Source organism: Limulus polyphemus, unplaced genomic scaffold (genome assembly GCF_000517525.1).
Source record: "Limulus polyphemus unplaced genomic scaffold, Limulus_polyphemus-2.1.2 Scaffold2570, whole genome shotgun sequence".
Classification (NCBI taxonomy): Eukaryota; Metazoa; Arthropoda; class Merostomata; order Xiphosura; family Limulidae; genus Limulus; species Limulus polyphemus.
The window spans coordinates 132,864-154,692 of record NW_013668180.1 but is presented as its reverse complement, the minus strand read 5'-3'; the positions used below and the strand labels follow the sequence as shown (position 1 = coordinate 154,692).

The 21,829-nt window shown below is 34.9% G+C and overlaps 1 pseudogene; it reads left to right on the top strand.

The window, feature by feature from the left end:
* The window catches only part of LOC106467330, an 88,527-nt pseudogene that overhangs the window by 23,539 nt on the left and 43,159 nt on the right, over positions 1 to 21,829 (top strand).

Below are 21,829 nucleotides of genomic sequence, written 5' to 3'. Positions count from 1 at the left end.
TATATATATATATATATATATATATACAGACATACAATTACACGCAAACAGGAAATTTAAATTCCATTTATGAGCAAGCAGTGCAGATCATTATTTTCTGTTTTTTTCTCAGTGTTATCAATTACAGGACAATTTGAGGAAATAGGAGAACAGAATAATTTAAGGACTATAGTCTTAGACTGTTTTCTATAAATATCTTCGGTGAGTAACGAATAGCCTATCACTCTCGAGTATTCACGTTCTGAATGACGTGATCTCGTGAGCTGCATTTTTTTTGTGTACCTTGTACATTTGTTTACGATAAATTACTTCACATAAAGAGATAAAAAACAATGCGTTTCTTTAGCTAAAGTATATTAAAAACTCCAAAAGATTATTTTGTTTCACAATCAGAGTAATGTATGTGTGCGCGTGCGTTTTGCTCTCCTACAAACACATACATTGGAATTTAATTTGTTTGTAAAAACTCCATATAAAGGTTGATGCCAAAATTGCGCACCTTCATGATTTTTTTTCAAATCCTCCCCTAACCCCCTCCCTCCTTGATGGGACAGCGGTAAGTTTACGAACTTACGACGCTAAAATCCGGGGTCCAATTCCCCGCGGTGTACACAGTGGATAGCCTAATGTGGCTTTGCTCCAAAACAAATACCCGCTGTTAGAAATGTTTACCATTGACGTCACTTCCGTAGAGTTTTGTAAAGTGAATAACATCTCAAACAGTTGTTATAACTTGTTACAAATTTTATAATTTTTACATTCATTTTTTTCACATACCACCGACGTTAGCTCTACGTACCACCAGTGGTACGCGTACCATAGTTTGAGAATCCCTGCTCCAGAATGTAGTACAGAAGCCAAATATTAATTATTTATCTATTTTGGAGGGAAAATCTAGGCGATTACCTTACGGCTGTTTGAGTTTACCACTTTATTAAAAACTGTCCCAAGATGAAGCGACAAAGCAGAGTAGAATGAGTGGTTTGTGTACCAGCTTGAACAATACCCAGCTGGGATATTGGTTGAGTAAGTGACTGAATGAATGGTTTGTGTACCAGCTTGAACAATACCCAGCTGGGATATTGGTTGAGTAAGTGACTGAATGAATGGTTTGTGTACCAGCTTGAACAATACCCAGCTGGGATATTGGTTGAGTAAGTGACTGAATTAATTGGAATGAATGGTTTGTGTACCAGCTTGAACAATACCCAGCTGGGATATTGGTTGAGTAAGTGACTGAATGAATGGTTTGTGTATCTTGTTTTATTTTTCATCTAGTTGTATGAAGTTAAACGTTTGTAACTTCACTGGAATGGGGAAATTTGGTTTTTAAAGTTAGTGGAAAACCACGAGCAGTGTGAAACGGAACAATTATGTCGTGTTAAATCGGAAAGTGTAGAGTTTAGGAAATCACTATCACTGATATAAATGTTCTTCATAAAAATAAGGCGATTTTCTATCATCTTCTCTTGGACTTTTCTATTGTGAAACTTCCATGGTTCCAAATAATATATATTTTTTATGTTTCTAACTGACATAGACTGTGTTATAACCTTGATTTTCAGCCTTAACTATAATTTCAGTTGAAGCTTCTAACTGACATAGACTGTGTTATAACCTTGATTTTCAGCCTTAACTACAATTTCAGTTGAAGCTTCTAACTGACATAGACTGTGTTATAACTTTGATTTTCAGCCTTAACTACAACTCCAGTTGAAGCTTCTAACTGACATAGACAGTCTATGTCAGTTAGAAGCATCAACTGAAATTGTAGTTAAGGCTGAAAATCAAGGTTATAACACAGTATATGTCAGTTAGAAGCTTCAACTGGAGTTGTAGTTAAGGCTGAAAATCAAAGTTATAACACAGTCTATGTCAGTTAGAAGCTTCAACTGGAGTTGTAGTTAAGGTTGAGAATTAAAGTTATAACACAGTTTATGTCAGTTAGAAGCTTCAACTGAAATTGTAGTTAAGGCTGAAAATCAAGGTTATAACACAGTGTTATAACTTTGATTTTCAGCCTTAACTACAACTCCAGTTGAAGCTTCTAACTGACATAGACTGTGTTATAACTTTGATTTTCAGCCTTAACTACAAGTTCAGGGGGGTTATAAAGATCTTCATCTGGTAGGAGTATGTATAAGCACGTTCAATGTGTAATCTTATGATCCTGTTCTCTTGTCACATCATTTACTGTAAGTATCCCTTATGTATTTATAGAAGTGAAGTAATGAACTTGTGTGTCCTCCAACAATAACAAAAATCGACCAATTGTGCTCTATGGCGTAAGGAACAAAGTGAGTCACGTTAAACCAAAACAATCTAAAAGATTTAAGAGTAATATAGATTAAAGGAGAAGGAAAAAAACGTTTAGAAGACAACAAAACAAACGACGTTATTGTCATGAAGAGGAAAGTTTCTAAATATAAATCTCTGTTTAAGACAGTGAGCGTGAAGTTTATTTCAGGAAGCTACAAGATGATGGTGGAGAACGAACGGTTTCGTACCATCACCGTTGCCAGCTGCTTCTAAATGTCAGCGCTCTTTCTGATTAATGGCTTGTACGTTGGCCACGCTGCATGGTTTAGTGTTTACAGAAGCCATGTTCTTTGGTGTTTAAATACGGTTTGTACAAGAACGTGTGATGTACAGTTGAAATGCTATTATACACTCCTCTTTAAATGGACACTCATAGTGGGCCAGTTAAGAATAATGCGAGCCGAATTATTATCAGACTTATAGTGACGTAATTAAGAATATTGCGAGCTAAATTATTATTAGTCTTATTGTGACGTGATTAAAACAATAATGCGAGTTAATTTATTCTCAGTCTTATTGTGACGTAGTTAAGAATAATGCGAGTTAAATTATTATCATTCTCATTGTGACGTAATGTCATACAATATACGAATCAAGGTACACTTTTATTTGGAAAAAAAAAATCGCTTTTATTTTCAGTCAAGTGAAAAATCCTGGAATTTCTATGAAACCAGAACGACAGTTTATAGCTATGTAGGAGATTTATGATTACTTGATATAAATAAAAAGTAATTAAAGATTGTTAATTTAAAAAGGTGGAATAACGCTCGTCAAAAAAGTACAGAAACGAGTTGAATCAAAATGCAAATAATATATTCTGAAGCCTAAAACTAGCGACTCTAAAAAATGTAAACAAATTAGGCTGGAAATAGTGTTTACATTATTTTCTCAAACTACAAATCCCTATTTTGACTTCATGTCTACAGTACTTATCAATTTTATTGGAGTCCAACAAAGGGATTTGTAGCTTGAGAAAATAATGTAGACAATATTTCCTGACACTATAGTCCCTCGTTATAATATTTGCATTTTGATCCAACTTGTTTCTGTACTTTTTACATTCCTATTTCCCTTTTTAAATTAACAGTTTTTAATTATCTTGTTTCTTATGTCTTTTATGTTCGTTTATGTAGAATAAATTTTGAGCTACGTACATGCATATGCGTTCAGTTGAATGTTTCTTGTTTTTCAACATTTTACTGGCTCATTGACTTTTTCCACCATACCATTTTTTACTGAGCCAGTTGGTTTTGTGTCTGAGGTTTCGTGTAAACGCGCGTTTAACAAGCGTCGAGTACAAGGGAAGCCGCTCACAACGACATCGCATATATTATGTATTTTTAGCCACGTAAATCAACTTTCAATGAAAAATAATCAAACTTTTAAATAGGTCATGGAAATTCGCAGCGTTTCATACAGTACATCTTTCTAGGTTTTGGTGCAAGATATCCAGCCGATTTTGTTGTAGGCTTGTGAATGTTAATAATAGTAAAATAATGCTTAAATACTCACTCACAATTTCAGCGAAGTACGAAAATCTAATATGGTAATCGTCTACTGTTAGAAAATTCACTGAAAAAGTCGCACAGAACCACATAGAGACAAAGTACATCAGCGAACTGGAGAAATAATGAAGAACAGGGAACTCAAGAAATCATGAATCCTTAATGCGCATTAGTAAAAACACCGAATTTTTACAATGGCGGAAAGTGAGGAGGGGCTTAGATAAATTCTTCAGGGCGAAAAAGACGAAGACAGTTGAATTAATTTTAAAGCTACCCTATGGCATACTCAATACAGTATTCATTACTAGTGTCCAGGTTTCAGTGAAATATTCGTAGCCCGTTATTTTGTAGCGGCTTGTAAAACTATGATCAATAATGATAAGGCTGGAGATACTGTATGGATATACACATTGTTTAATCTAAGAAAATGGGGCGTTTCTGACTGATATAACGGTGCTTAAATGTCTTATACATTTCTGCCATGCTTGGATGATTTCGAAGAGCTTATGTTAGTAGCAAAGAAGAACTTAGAAGATTTTAAAGAATCAACTTAAAAGTAGTCCTACAACCTTTTGTAGATATGTTTTTACCCCTGCTGAAGACAGATTTACGTGTCGAAAGCACCAGGGTTTTATCGAATTGTTTTTTACTGAAAAAGACATTAATGTTAATCAGAGATAGGGTAACATGTCCACAAAACCTACAAATGACAAATATTAAAGTATAGATGAAATCAGACACAACATGCGTTATCCTTAAAAACTTGATGTATATTAACTCATCATCTTCATTTGTATAAAGTTACTTGTTTACCCCAACTGGTGGATGTAGCATATTGTACATCTTGAACCTAGTATGTCTGGATTTTCCGAAGCATTCCGACTATACATAATATATCCCGAGTAGAATCGATCGTGCTCTTCTATTCGGTGCTTCTAGTAGAACGGAAAGGTCCATTACATAGCAGAGGGAGCGTATACATATCAAAAATAAGAGTGTGTTGTGTACATTTGCTTTTTTTTGTTTATCCAATCTTAGCGGTAAACCGCACAAACCGTTAGCTTCGATAAATCATATATATATATATAAAAAAGCATGTCCTTTTTGGTGTGAAAATCACCAGCAAGAAAAAGTATAACGTATGATGTGGATGTTAGATTTTTTCTTTTTTTTTCCAAATGATCTCAGATCTCACCCTTTAGTCAGTAAATCATAAACTCTTTCAATTTCCAAAACGTATGGAAGTAACTAGTATGTGCGCGCGCGTGTGTGCTGTTTTAATGATTTTTGTATCGAACATCAAATCCTGTTTGAAGAAAAATCACCAAAAATATTTAGGAAAAACCCCTTATATTAGTTTTCTGACGATGTTTTTCTGTTATATATATATATATATGAACAGCGTGCATGACTTCCTTTGTTAGATCAACTGCAGACAAAATCATTTCCGGTGTAGCATTTAAGCCTTTATTTTTAGACCATCATTCTGAAATCAGGATATCTCTATTGAAGAATGTCAAACATGTTGGGATTTTTTTCTTCTCGTGAATTAAATCCCATTAACAAATCTAAAATGTAACCCTAAACCGCTTCTCACGTTATCACAAATATTAGAGTTAATAAAACCTTGTTAGGGTAAATGAAACAAACTCATAACACTGATATTTGTAATGTTTTGGGTTTAAAACCATATACGAATATTTGTTTGTATGTTATCATCTTTAACTTGCCGGGCTGCGCATTGGGAAGTCCAAAGCAATTCTGTTGAATATGCTCTGTACTTTCAGCTGCGGCACGTAATAATAGTGACAGTTAATCTTGACTGGTCAACAGTTCTAGACTATCAAGGACAGCAGTGTATGAGCCTTTGGAGTCTCTGACCTAACCTTTTAGTCCACAAGGTGCTCAGGTTGTAGATACCAGTATACAGCGTTTGTAGGCCTAACACTTAATGAATCAATGACGAGTGAACTTTATTGTACAGTTAAAATCAACTAGAATTTTAACCATCTTAATGAATATAATTATAGCTACTTGGAAACAAAGCATTATACTCATATATAGTTATAATACACTCACACACACATTTTCTCGAAGAATTAATGACTCATCCGTTAATAGCGTTTCCCAAAGTGTTGGACGCGCCTCCCAGTGGCGCAAATGATATCTTGGAGGGAAGCGAGCGATTAGGGTTGAGTCAATGGTGCAGTAATGCAAAATTACGCATTTTAATATATTTTTCATTAATTAAAATTATAAGTAATAACACATATAGCAATTTAATGTATATCCATGTGTTACATCTCGTCATTTAAGTCGCTTTTTCACTCATTAAAAGAGAGAGAGGAGCGTGCAAGAAACCATATTTAACATGTAACAATATATTAACAATGTACAAGACACATTCATGTAACAATATACTAACATTATACAAGACACATTCATGTAACAGTATACTAACAATGTACAAGACATATTCATGTAACGATATTCTAACAATGTTCAAGACATATTTATGTAACAATATATTTTAACTTCAGAAGAGTTTTCTGAAAATCACTTTAAAATGTTTTTCTCATACTATGCTGCTCTTCCCATGCAGCTTTTAGGTTAAAATTCTTCATTCCTTTTGAGAACAGTTTACACCACTTACTCTTTTTGAAATATTAACCTTTCTCTTGGTCGTTATGACTGGTTTCGCTCGAAGCAGATTCCAGGCATTAAATCAATTTCGTTCGATATTCTACATTTAAAAGATTAAAGATGTGATTTACATTGAAGTTACAGGTGTACAAGTTCTCGGTACTTCTGACAAAACATGCAGTATTGCAAATAATTATGGAAACGGAAAGGAAAATTGGTAGAAAAGACAAATATTACGGAAATGTTGTAGTGAATTACCCTAAAATATGCATTCACAAGTGTGATTGGTTGTCAAACAACCAATGAGAAAGCTTCACGCCCGAATATAACCTTTCAAAGTACAGGAAGTATTAGTACTTAGTATTAGTAAAGTACAGTATTAGTAGTGCGAATCCAGCCATAGATCCCAGGACTGTAATACCGCATGTGGAAACCAACGTTTTTGTGTGGATAAAGATATTCCATATAAACTTACAGGAACTGTTTAGGTTTCAACAGTAATTGTAGATCACGCTCCGAATAGGATACGTGAAACGGACACTTTTAATGTTAAGTAGCTTAGTTTATGGTATGAGATAGACGATGCTCTAGTACAAATCATGCCAACGACTTTGCATTAAATACAGGTTTGAATCCTACCTCGAGAAAAATGAGATACATATTAGCAAAAAGTGTTCCCAATGGGCTCATAGCTGCTGAAATGAGAGAGGAAAAAAAGATTCAAATTGGAATCGGATCTCAAACAGTGGAATGAGGAAAGATGCCAGCTCTTTACAGGTGAATAAAAAATTCAAATTGTTCGACACACTCAGTGACAGTTTTTCGACAGTGGAGAGAAGAACAGTATCGTAGTTAACGTACAACATCTGTAGTAAAGCATCATGGGAGATCAGTACAAGTTTGGGGCTACATCGCAGCCAACGATGTCAGTGAGTTATACATAAATGATGGCACCCTCACTGCTGACAAGTACATGCTGATTATGAACCATCATAAACTTCTCTCAGGAACACAACTGATATAACAAATGTGGCAAAGTCATCTCTTGACAGTGAAGATGCCGACGGAACATTCACAACAATGGCTTGGCCTGCACATAGTCCTGATATTCTCTAGACTGTATAGGCATAGGTAAAAACCGAGAAGATTAAAAGGCGACCAACCAATGTGTCTGGATTGTGGAGAGTAATACAGAACATTTAGAACAATATTCCACAATCATATGTTGATATTCTGTATGTTGATATTCTGTGCCACTAATACAGCCATCATTTAGTTGTCCTTACTTGTTACTTGCGATCCCTGTATTTGTATCGGTTTTATGTTTCCATAATTATTTCCATTACTATGCATTTAGGGACTTTCATGCAAATCATCATTATAAGATTAGAGACATTACAGAAGATTGCATTGGAAATATTAACATAAAATAAATTAATAACAAAGAGGAGTTTATCTTTAACCAAGATAACAAGATATACTTGTAGCAACCCTTTAGGGTTATACTCGCTGACCGCTCCAGGGTTATACCCGCTGATTGGTACATTTGGTATGCCGTCATATAGTTGTTGTTCAGATCTTTTATGCAAAGCTACACAAGGATTATATGCGCATAGATATCTCTAATTTTGAACTGAGCACTTTCAGAAAGCGGATTTTCTTTGTTCAGGGATGAATGAAAGCTCTCGGGTTATTATTATTTTCTTATGCTAGCTTTTTCCTGTTGGTCCTGTATGCTTTTGAATATCATGACGTAATTTTGAATTGACAAACTGAAGGGAAGGCAGCTAGTCAACAATACACACTACTAGCTCTTGGGTTACTTTTATCTGATCAAATAGTGTGATTTGAACGTCATTTTATAGCGTATCCACGGCTCCAGATTGCGGAGCGCGTTTTTGAGGCAAAATATCGACCACATCATACAGATCTAAGTGCCTTTCATTGATAAAAAAACTAGCACGACTTACAGAATCTATGATAATAAACTCCACCTATCGTTAAGACACAAAAGTGTCACAGAGTGAATCTTAAGTTAATGTCGATAAATATATTTTAAACCATAATACTTCGCTTATGGTATTCTTGAAGCGATCATCTTTACAGTTTAGAAGCAGTTTGAAGAGTATTTTTTTGTGTGTGTGTGTGTGTGCAATTTCTTATCACTTTCTGATTTCGCTGCTTTAGGATTCTTCTTTGTTCTTCCTTATCATGCATTCAATTTGTGGAGATAAAGCAAACATCCCCTAACGACTTATTCCTTATCTCTCAGCAGCCAGCATGCGTGAGATCATGTTACTGGAGCGAGAAGAACTGCATCTTAGTACTAAATTGTAACACCAAGGAACAGATTAGCACAGGGAAATTGTGGAAGCTGTCATGGAGTTGATAAAGCTAGATGTTGCTAGATTTTAAAGTACCGTTCGAGTATTAAGATCAGAAAATTAAGATAATTTTGTTTTCTGACAAAATGCTTCGAAGTTTTTCAGTATCTGGCACCATCATTGGAACAACTGAAAGGTATATCTACGAAAATAGGATTATCTTTAGACGAACAGTAAACAAGCAAAGATACCGAGATAAAGATATAAACTGTGTGTGTTCTGTCTTAATCAAATGCTGTTGGTTGTTTAATGTTGACATAGGAAATCTTGCCTCAGTCACCAGTATTAAAAAAAAAGAAGCCAGATTGAGGGTAATTTGTGTTTAATATAATATTTTCTAGTGTGACAGTATAACAAAATTACCATATAGTTTGGAACAAGCTTAGAAAGATCAGAAAACTAAGAAATCTCTCTCTCTAGTAAAGACGATTGGCCTCTGTGCTTAAACGATACATACGATGTTGTTTTGTGTTGACAGTAAAGACTGTGGGTTGAACTATGTGGGTCTTATTCGCTCTTTGGGAAGTCAGTTTCACCTGAAAATACCTCATTTGTTTTGTTCCATTTCATTATTTTTCTTTTAAATTACTTATAAGTGTCTTATAAGTTACATTTGGTTGTTTCAACATATATCCACACTCTTTACCTTCACAGATATTCTCTTAGCTTAACCAGTATACAAACAAATATACTAACAGACCGATAAATAACTTACTGGGGGTCGCCATATTAACGTTTAAAGTTTCACATTTTTCATATTTTTTTCTGAGGAGGGGAAGTATCGTATTCAGAGACTGAAAGCCCAAAAAATACAATAAACCTTTTAAATACTTATAGTAAAGTTGTGTTGTTGTATGCCAATTGATTGTTAGCCTATAAAATTAGCCATCTAATTTTAACTTATTAGTTACTATTGTATATATGTACATACCACCCTTACCTAAAGACAACAGCAGATTAACAGAAGTAGGATATAATATAATTAGTGTCTAGTAAAAAGGTTACTAATTACCGCATTGGCCCGATTATAAGGCGATGTTTTTGATTAATAATTATGCTGTAAAATTCATAGTCGCCGTATATTTGCAGCCGACCACAGGCCCTTCCCCATACTCTAGCCTGTCGCATTCCTGAATGTCCAGATAGCATCCGTCTACGCATGCGCTCCAGATGTTCGCTCAATGTCATCGCTAATTCGGGCAACTAATCTACCTGCAGGTTGTTCAGTTATAGTATTGATTTTGCGGACCTAAAAAAGGACGTTATGACACTCATTTTTTTTTTCTTTCCCATTGTTTCTGAAAATGGGAATCGCCTTATATTCGAGATCGCCCTATAATCATTATAGGGCCAATACGGTAATAATTAAAAAAAAACTAATTGTAATAACAATAGAAGTTTATATTTTAATGGAGTTTTTTTCCAGCTCTATCTACTTTTGTATAAATTTTTCTATGTTTTTATCCTATTACGGTTTAACCGTCTCTTCTATAGAACACCAATAATCTCAAAGTGCACAGCGAATTTATGCAGCAATGGACATGAACCATGAATCCTGGGATCCATGGTCCAGGTACTCTTACAGCCTGTGAGTTACTTCTGACTACGTCACATAGGTCTCTTTACTTTTCAGTAAAAGAAAGCTCAGAATCTTGCATAACTAACTCCTAGTATAGAAGTTGTTCAAAAACAAACAAACAAACAAAATCTACATTTAAGTTACTAACTCGTGATACGTTTTGTTTGTTTGTAATTAAGCACAAAGCTACGCAATGGTCTATCTGTGCTGTGCTCACCACAGGTATCAAAACCCAGTTTTTAGCGTTATAGTCGTTCTGAATTACTGCTGTGCCACTGGGAGCCCTAATGATAAGGCTTTGATGATCGAAAAGTCTACTAGCCAAGACATCAATATGGCTTAAATTTTAAGTTTCTAAACGCCTTGTCTATTTCAAATATGATTTTTTTCCTTTTTGAGGTGTTTATCCTATAAATGTCTCCTCTAAACACTTTATGCTTCAAGTAGTCCAAAGTCTATAAGGAAAATCACGCTCGTACACAGAGGGGTTCAGACGAAACCTCTATTTTTGTCATGTAAAAACTTATGTTTATATAGTTATAGCGCAGTTTCTTATGATACTTAACGTTTTCTATATAGTCTACATTATTCTGATAAAGCATTAGCATTTTTTATCTTGAAATAGTCCCATGCAATGGCTTCTGTTGACACTGTCAGGTTTTGTAGGCTGGTTAGTTACTTTAGAGCACAACAAGATGAATTATTCTTCTCTGTTCTGTTATGTCAATACTGTCTGTGATAATTTCACTTTAAAAATCGCCACGATACGCTCTTTACAGCAAAACTCACAACCACGCAGTCTACATCTACATAATAATCTTTCGACGCGTATTTATATCTCGACAGAAGTCTAGAACATTCCACGCAATACTAGATACTGTGATGCAATAATACTCAATTTAAACAACGAGAAAAATTCAGAAAGTTATAGTAACGTGACGCAACAATATAATAAGCGCTAACTCATAACAATTGAATGTACACGTTACATAATGTATGATTCATAAACGATCACATAAACTAACTTGTCATAAATTCTTGCTTCTAAAAAATAACTAAATATGACATCTGCGCTACATAAACTATCCAAATCATAAATGCTTGTTAAATTTAAACTGAAACAGTCGTGTATATCCAACAACTACACGTAGTTTTGAGAACAAACAAGTTTCGTCATGTCAGAAAAATATAACTATAGAATGATTGTAGGTATGAGAATTTTCTGTAGGTTTTTATTTTCTTACAAGGAAGGAGCTGAGAATTGTACTAATCTTAAACCCATTTAAAAATTACCCGCTTTAAGAGTAAGACTACACAGTATATGAGCTAGACCTTCGACACTTGTTACTGAACAGAATGAAACTGATGACAGCGATATACGCATGTTTTTTTACCAACAAAATAAAAGGATTGGATCTTGACGACTAAGGTACAGTACTACGTAGCTTTGCTGCTTGAGTTATACAGTTTTTTTTTAATTAGCAATATAATTTAACAATTACTAACTACTCTGCATGTAGATAGTACATTACTAATACTATGACTGTTGTAATACTGTTACAACAGAATGATAATTTGTTGACTTTTCTTTGGATGTTTAAGTGAACCGCCATACAATCGTTTAAACTGTATTTTGTACAAAAATTGATTATAGATTTGATCTCATAGCACCTATTTTTGACAAATTTTCAGGGTGGGGGGGGAGCATGCTTTGCACAAATTAGAATCTCCCTTTCGAACATTCTGCGTACGGGCCTGAAAAAAAATATACGTTTTTCGATAAATACAAGTTCGTTTGTTTTAGCGCAACGCCACACAGTGGGTTGTCTGTGCTCTGTCCACCACACTGAATCGAAACCCAGATTTTAGCGTTATAAATCCGTAAACTTACCTCTAAACCCAGATTTTAGCGTTTTAAATCCGTAAACTTACCTCTAAGCCCAGATTTTTTTAGCGTTGTAAATCCATAAATTTACATCTAAACCCAGATTTCAGCGTTGTAAGTCCGTAAACTTACATCTAAAACCCAGATTTAGCGTTGTAAGTCTGTAAATTTACCTCTAAACCCAGATTTTTGCGTTGTAAATCCGTAAACTTACCTCTAAACCCAGATTTCAGCGTTGTAAGTCCGTAAACTTACCTCTAAACCCAGATTTTAGTATTGTAAATCTGTAAACTTTCCTCTAAACCCAGATTTCAGCGTTGTAAGTCCGTAAACTTACCTCTAAACCCAGATTTTAGCGTTGTAAATCCGTAAACTTACCTCTGGTCCACCGTGGAACTAGATGAGTACAATACAAAATTTTAAAATGATTAAGATAAAGATCTTAATAGAAACGTTACAAAAATATATTATTTTATAATTTATCTTATTATTTATGTGTTATTCTGATAAATAGTGTTGTTTTATCAGTTCTTTTTTTTGGTGGTTCACATGGTCGAACAATTTTCAAAAACACAGAAACAAGCTATATTTATAGAAACGCCCCCCATTAGCACAGCGGTATGTCTGCGGACTTATAATGCTAGAATCCGGGTTTCGATACCCGTGGTGGGCAGAGCACAGGTAGCCCATTGTGTAGCTTTGTGCTTAGCTTCAAAACAAGCTATATTTATAGAAACTTTTTACATTTAATATCACAGTAGAGTGGGTAAATTAGTGTCTAGAAATATTCTAACAGAATAAATTTTAATTAATTTTGTGCTTAAAAACCTATGGCCAAGAACAACTTGGGTAAACATACATCACATATCGCTGGTTTATTGTTACAGTTAATGATGTTGAAAGTTTTAAAGTACCACTTAATTTTTTGGATCGAGCGGTCTAACGCTCATTATATTAAAGATTTATTTTCATCAAAGGTAAAATAGAAAATATATTCTCTGACGTAAAGGCCTAATATATACCTTGTTTCGCCATACCCTTTGTTATGAACTGCAGTGCCACCTATCCAAGGCTCATCAGCACAACTTTGGTCAGCAAACCAAAGAAATTTAGGCGTATTATAATGTTGACGTGTATATGTAATATTTATGGGGTTTATGAGACCTTTTTAATTCAACATATAGTAATCTAAATTAATTTGGATGTGTGACTAATATAGTAGCATTACGCCTAGTTTACTATTCGATATAATACAGTAGACCAATTGTTTAATGATTATATTAGAGATTTCGTTTCATTTAAGATAATCCTTAGCCGAACATGCTCCGCACTTTCATCGTGTTGTAAAAGTTTATTTCAGAATTTTTTCGCAAGGCTACATGTAGGACTATTTGTGCGTAACCGTTCCTAATTTTGATCTGACAGAGAACCCACCAATACCTCTTGGATTGACCGAATAGTGGAAATGGACCGTCGCTCTTATAACACAATCACTACCTCAAAGTGCGGAATCTGTTTTGGAGGAAATGTGACTCAAACCGGGAATCCTTGGTCTCGTAGTACAAGCATGCTAACCACTAGGCTACGTTTTGTTATAGAAAAGATGGTCAATTGTGCTATTCTGTTAAAAGTAGAAGTCTTGGCGGCGTGTGCTGAACACTGAATTTTATCTTTCGAAAAAGGTCTGGCATGACCTAGTGGTTAAGGTGCCGGATTCACAATCTGCGGATCGAGGGTTCTAATCCTATCACCAAAACTGCTCGCCCTTTCAGCCATGGGGGCGTGATAATATGATGATCAATCCCACTGTTCGATTAGAGTAGCTCAAGAGTTGGCGTTTGGTGGTGTCGACTTGCTGCCTTCCATCTAGTCTGTTACTTCTAAATTAGGGACGAGAGCGCAGGTAGCCCTTGAGTAGCTTTGCGCGAAACTTAACAAACAAACAACACTCTTCATGTTTAGATTATGTTTTTAAATTTATAATGTTAAGTGCCAAGTATATTAAATATAGATAGACAGTTTATCAGTATTATAAATAATATACATGGATGTTGGAAGTAAAATATGGGTGGGATGAGAAAAGAAAAGTTTGAAGGGAATCAAGCTTCTCAGATATACACCTGCCGAAGACAGGTGAAACCAGGGAGATTCGGGGGGGGGGGCATGATCCCCCTGAAAATTCTTAGATTGGCCAACTGGACCTATTTTGATGCAGTAGCGACCTAAAATAAGATGAAAATCAGGAATAAAAAACACAAGCGAAGTTAATGTGAAAATAAGCCGATTAATAACCAACTTCCATGACTTTGTGTTTGATAACCATAATCTTTTTATTTTCTATTTTCGACTCTTTGTTCACTAACTTTATTTTACAACCTTTCCCTCTTCGTAACGATTCTTTACTTTGGACCGAAAACTCAATTCATCTTGGAAAAACCGTAAACTTTCTGAAATTTATGCGGGAAGTGAAGGTGGTTTCGTCGCACGCGTACTGGAAATAAGGGTCTTTCCCCCCACCCCTTCTGATCCCTGTTATTTGAGTTTACAACTGAAATTATTTTATTTTATTTTTTGCTTTAAACATTTTCAAATACAGAACTTACCGTTTTAAGAAACAACAGATCAAACGAGTAAATAATAGAACGATGGCTTGTGCGTTCTGTATCATTAATAAATGATTAGTAACAACAAGCGTCTTCCGACTTACAGATAGAGTTGATTCTACTTTAATGACTTATCCGAGTTTTCTTCCTGCATTTGGAACGTGTTTTTAATACCGGGGACTGACAGCATAAGAACTACTGCCAACACTACGAGCGACAAATCGTCAAAAAAAAAAAAGAGTTTTGACCAGCCAGTAGAGATGATCACATTTAAATGTCATGTTCACGTTATATATTATATATTTTAATCATACTTTTTTTTTATTGAAGCTATTAGCAACTGTATACACGAAAAGTATTTCTTTTTTTAAATTCCTGTCCTCCGGTGGGACAGCGGTAAGTTTACGGACTTACAAAATTTGGGATTCGATTCCACACAGTGGACACAGAAAATAGCCTAATGTGGCTTTACTCTAGAAATTCTTAATTTCCTCAATGTTTTTATCAATATATATAAAAATATGCCCCTTTCATCAGGAGGTTCTAGTGGTACATTGTTGGTATCTTTGTTTGTTTGTTAAGATATTCCGGATCCTCCTGGTATGCCTCTGGTAACTGGTTTTACATCGCGCTCCGTGAATCTGTCATGGGCTTCTAGCACCAACACCCATAACAGCCCCATTTTGCAGTATATTATCCAAGTGAGGTAAGTCCGTTTTATTATATGTAACTTTTATAGTATTTATCTTCTTGATTAACATTGTTTAATGTTCGTTCCTCACCTGGTGAGCCCGTATGACGAAACTGGTTATGTGAAGATTAGGGGTTAAGAGTAATAAATAAACCATGAAATTGAATCTACGTTTTTTTTTTACCTATTATATCATATTATTATTATCATCATTGGTATACAAATATTTTGTATTTGAATATAATCATTAGAAGGAGGGAATTTCAGTATGTTCACGGCAGTAAGATTTCGTGTTTTAATTAATGAAAGTTAAATACTTTTAAATTAAACTCTTATCAACAAGAGTTGATTAATAATATTTTAGTTAATATATATATATATATATTTAAACCTTTCTACCTCTCTGTTTGTGTAAAGTATTTGTTGTTATTTTTGTTTTATTCGTTAAGCAGAAAACTATATTGAGCCATGCTCTGACCCACCCCCAGCGGGTATCGAAACCCGATTTTTAGAGTTATAGGTCATCAGAATTATCGCTGAGCCACCAGTGATGTATAGTTAAACTAATCACCAACAAAGAATGACTCACTATTGAGTTGTTTTTGCATTTTATTCTAGTTTATAGTGACGGTTGCTGTAAAAAGAATAATAAAATGCGAATTAATTAATTTTGATATATTTAAAGTAATACAATTTATTGAATTTACTTTTGTTTGCTGTCAAACGCAAGGCTATACAATGGGCTATCTGTGCTTTAGCTGCCGCAGGTATTGAAAGCCAATTTTTAACGTTGCTGCTGTCTCACCGGATGGTGTGGGGGGAGGGACTTTGTTTTCTTCATAACCACTGAACGCATAAGATGCATATAGCGCAGACGTCTGAATACGAGAGATTTTATCACGAAAGAACATTATTAGATTCACACATTTAACCTGATGATCTTATTGGTTAGTGTTTATATTCTTTTCTTACAATCGTTATAAACGTCTGACGAGAAAATGGTGAATGTTTAGCGCCATCATCTGACTTAATTTTATGCATAATACCATCATGTATAGCTGTGCCACCCCACCCCCTTCTCCCAAACTCCGTTTCCGTTGGCTGGCTTAGCAAGAAAAGTCACGCGTGATAATATTGACCACGTGAATTCCTCAAGTGGCATACTTTTTAAATCTGAAATCAACTGGGGTAGTAACGATGAATTAAGCGTTTAATTTGACTTTTTAAAGTTAAACATTGTTTACCAGTGTATGGAAGACAAGACTATATATTAAGTTTGGGTACAGTTGATAGTCTGGGTCGATTAGTGAGTTTATAGAGTTGGTTCTTTCTCGCTATTTATCTTTGTACTTGGTTTATATATATTTACACGTGTGGAGACTATAAGGCCTCGTATATTGGCAAAAACCACACGCCATCTACTAGTTAGAGCCAATGAACATATGGGAATTTCCATGAAAACACAACAAAAGTTGAGTAACCCCTGTATTTCCTCTATACAGCAACATAGTGAAGAAACAGGACATGAACTATCAAATTTGAATATCCTTTGCAAAGCCAACACTGATCTGGAATTACTGATTAAAGAAATTCTCTACAAGAAACAACTTTCACCAACACTGACCAACATTCAGTCTTCGTTTAAATTGTACATTTTCTAATTTGTACAGTATTTTGTTTGTTACTCATTTAATATATATGTTGTTGTAATTTTTGATTAAATTACTGTTTAGTTAATTTAGTTAATTAAGTAGGAATGATGTAATTCTTTTATTTTGCTGTAGATGCTGAAGATGGAATCTGTTGAATTCCGAAACGTTCATCTATGTCCCTTGTGACATAATTAAATAATGTTGTATATCTTAAGTATCTTTATCCTGTTTATTGTGAAACTTTATTTTCTTCTGAACACATCAATTGCTAACAACAAAGACATTACAGTACTATTTGATCTTTGGTAACATGATGTAGGGCTATTTTTTAATATTTTTATTTTAATTTCTTGTTTGCTAGATGGAGCTTGGTATGACGTAATGATGATTCATAACATATAGAATTTCATGAATGTCTAGATCTGACGTGAAGTCCAGAAGTTTTGGGAGGTTTGTGGAAGAAAATATAAAAACATAGTTAACTAATCAGTCAGTGATTAGTTGGTTAATTAGTGAATCTATTACCGTTTTATCCAATAATAACTGAGTGTGCTAATCAGCCACTTTAAATTTATCTCGTACACACAAACGAGAGGAAATTTGATAAGTGACTGTAGTGTGTAGACCTTGTTTCTTGTATTTCGCGCAAAGCTACTCGAGGGCTATCTGCTGCTAGACATTTCTAATCTAGAAGGAAGACAATTATTCAACATCACCCACCGCCAACTAGTGCGCTACTCTAATTGAGTGTGGGATTTGGCTGTCAATTTTATAGAGGCACTGTAGTGTGGAGAGTGATATTTTATTTTTATTTGTGTGTGTGTGTGTGTGTGATAACGGGGCGTGAACCACAGAACCACAGTCCAGCACGCTAACCAGTGGACCACAGCATGTAAAATGTTGTCAAAGAAATTAATGTCTCGTTACAAATAAGTGTACTGTACTTTGCATTATGTTTACCGGATAATCAAAAAAGAACAAGCCTAACAATAAAAGTCGTTACAACAGTTGTAACTATTTCTCTCGCTGGAACAGCCATTCAGTAAAAAGAAGTTTGCAGAGTCCAGCCCACTGACTTAATGATAACGAAGGCGATTTATTTCTTCGACTACAAGTTTTACAAGACAGCTTAACTTATGTTTGTTATTAGGCTTAAGTTTGCAGAAGATGCTAATAGAACAATTTCACCTAGTTGCTGATTTCTCTCGTACTGTACATGTATTTCCTCGTAGAAACACCAACTCAATATTCACCAAACTGGACTAACAGGCTTACCAACTCGCTAACTCAACAAGCAGTCATTCACTGATTCAATCATCAACTCTAGTGTAAATCACGTTTTATATCGCTCAAATTGCTTCCTGACCTCTCTAGAAAATGTTAGAGGTTTAGCCGTGTGCTCATCACGAAACATAGAAACTTTCTCTAGCGATAAAAACAAACAAACAACACCCCCAAAACCATACAAATCTCGAGATTAAAACCCATAATCTACAACACAGACAAACTAGTTTTCTGATAATATAAACATTTGTTATTCGTTTATAGAAATTATTTTTTATCTTTCCTCTTATAGTAATTAAAGTGTTTTTTTCTCTCTATTTTTTCATTAGTATATAAAATACCCATAAACCAACACTTCTTATGGTATTCAAAAATTGTGAAAAACAAACAAACACAAACACATATTTCTGGCCAGAACGTGCAAAACTTGAAATGCATTTACTATTTACATTTCTAGCGTATTAACGTCGTGTTTGCTGAAGTAAGGAGTGGGATAGCATAAACAGAAAATGAAAAATATTTATATATATATATATTTTGTTTCGAAATTGATCAAGCAGAAATATTCAATCAGCCTCAAAATCAGATTTTGTTTACGGAAGGAATAAAAAAAATTACGATACGTTACCTTTTACTCCATTTACTATGACTTCTCGAATTTACATAAACTAATATACGCCCTGGGAAACCAAATCAACTGATTGAAAGTTCTTTTATAATGTGAAAACATTGACGAAACAGGTAATGATCTGTTTGCCTACCTTTTTTTTAGAGTGCTATCATTTTAGCCTTTACATACCCTGTGTATATTTGGAATGTTTTTAAACGGAAAAACGGTCTAACGTCCAATGTTTTCCGAGCCAAATTTGGTATTTTTGACCACGTGTCGGCACCTTATGCGACACATGGGTTAAACAGTCAGGTCAGAGATTCCCAAGGTTTAGACATCCCTAATTTAAAACTGATTACAGGAAAGATGCTAACCACATTCTAGGCTATTTTCAACCAAACAGCAGGATTGACTGTCACTTTTTTAACGCGTCCACAAGCGGTTTTTCACGGGCTTGATGCTTGGATCTTTCGATTGAAAGCCTGATACGCCAACCTATAGAGGCCAAACTTAATAAAACAGAATGACATCATAAACACACACACATACATAAAGTATCAGCAAAAGGCCTTTACTGAAACTTAATAAAACAGAATGACATCGTAAACACACATACATAAAGTATCAGCTAAACAATAGAGGCCAAACTTAATAAAACTGAATGACATCGTAAACACACACATAAAGTATCACTGTGCAGTAAGCCGAATTTTAGGAAACTTAAGTATTGATAATATAATAGTATTTGTTAAACACTACAAAACCAACCCGATTATCTGAGCCATAAAACATACAAAAGGAGTTGAGAGCTAAGTTTCCTTGTAACAAAAATTTATCCCTAATGTTTTATTTTTGTTTGTGTGAAAAGATGAATCCAGTTTTGTTCCTGCTATTCCTTCTAGCGTCAACAGATGGCAAATAGTGTTAAATGTGCACTATAGAAGGCGCTGCAGTGAAACCACTCACGATTCTCACGTTCAGTTTGTTTCATCAGCCTGTAACATGTACACATATAATCGATTTGAGAAATACAGTACAGTCAGACTGTTCAACTGAGGTGTAATATAATATAGTCAGACTCTTCAACTGAGGTGTAATCTAATATAGTGAGACTCTTCAACTGAGGTGTAATCTGATATAGTGAGACCCTTCAACTGAGGTGTAATCTAATATAGTCAGACTCTTCAACTGAGGTGTAATCTAATATAGTCAGACTCTTCAACTGAGCTGTAATCTAATATAGTGAGACTCTTCAACTGAGGTGGAATCTAATATAGTCAGACTCTTCAACTGAGGTGTAATCTAATATAGTCAGACTCTTCAACTGAGGTGTAATCTAATATAGTGAGACTCTTCAACTGAGGTGGAATCTAATATAGTCAGACTCTTCAACTGAGGTGTAATCTAATATAGTCAGACTCTTCAACTGAGGTGTAATCTGATATAGTGAGACCCTTCAACTGAGGTGTAATATAATATAGTGAGACTCTTCAACTGAGGTGTAATCTGATATAGTGAGGCTCTTCAACTGAGGTGTAATGTTTTATTCGAAACCAGATGTGATGTTAAAAAGATGGTAGGTCCAAAATATAACCTAGACTGTGTTATGTTAAACTTTTGATAAACTAAACTTTCGGGCTGTTTTTTTTTTTCGCTCATAATCTTCAATATTTTACGATTGATTGAATGAGTACGGATACCCACGACTTTATAGATACTGAACAATGGATTACTGAGAGTTATTTTATTTTTTTCTCTCTCTCTGTAAAGGAAAGGCGAGTCTGGAAAATGGGACAGCGCCAATGACATTATGACACTGAACAACAAGACTTATCATCAAGTCATCAACCTTCAACCTTTTACGGTGTATTCTTTTCGGATCTTAGCACTGAACGCCATTGGAGCAAGCAAACATAGCAAGCCCTCTTACTACACAGTTACACTCCGGGAAGGCAAGTAATACTATTCACGGCCCTCTTACTACACAGTTACTCTCAGGGAAAATAAGTGATACCATTCAAAACCCTCTTACTACACAGTGACACCCGGGGAAGGCAAGTAATACCTTTAAAATTTATCTTACTATGTAGGTACTCTTAGGGAAGGCAAGTAACACAGTGACACCCGGGGAAGGCAAGTAATACCTTTAAAATTTATCTTACTATGTAGGTACTCTTAGGGAAGGCAAGTAACACAGTGACACCTGGGGTAGGCAAGTAATACCTTTAAAATTTATCTTACTATGTAGGTACTCTTAGGGAAAATAAGTGATACCATTCAAAATCCTATTACTACACAGTTAAACCCAGGGAAGGCAAGTAATACCTTTAAAATTTATCTTACTATGTAGGTACTCTTAGGGAAAATAAGTGATACCATTCAAAATCCTATTACTACACAGTTAAACCCAGGGAAGGCAAGTAATACCTTTGAAGCCTCTCTTACTACACAGTTACACCCAGGGAAGGCAAGTTATTCCTTTGAAGGCTATCTTACTACACAGTTAAACCCAGGGAAGGCAAGTAATACCTTTGAAGCCTCTCTTACTACACAGTTACACCCAGGGAAGGCAAGTTATTCCTTTGAAGGCTATCTTACTACACAGTTAAACCCAGGGAAGGCAAGTTATTCCTTTGAAGGCTATCTTACTACACAGTTAAACCCAGGGAAGGCA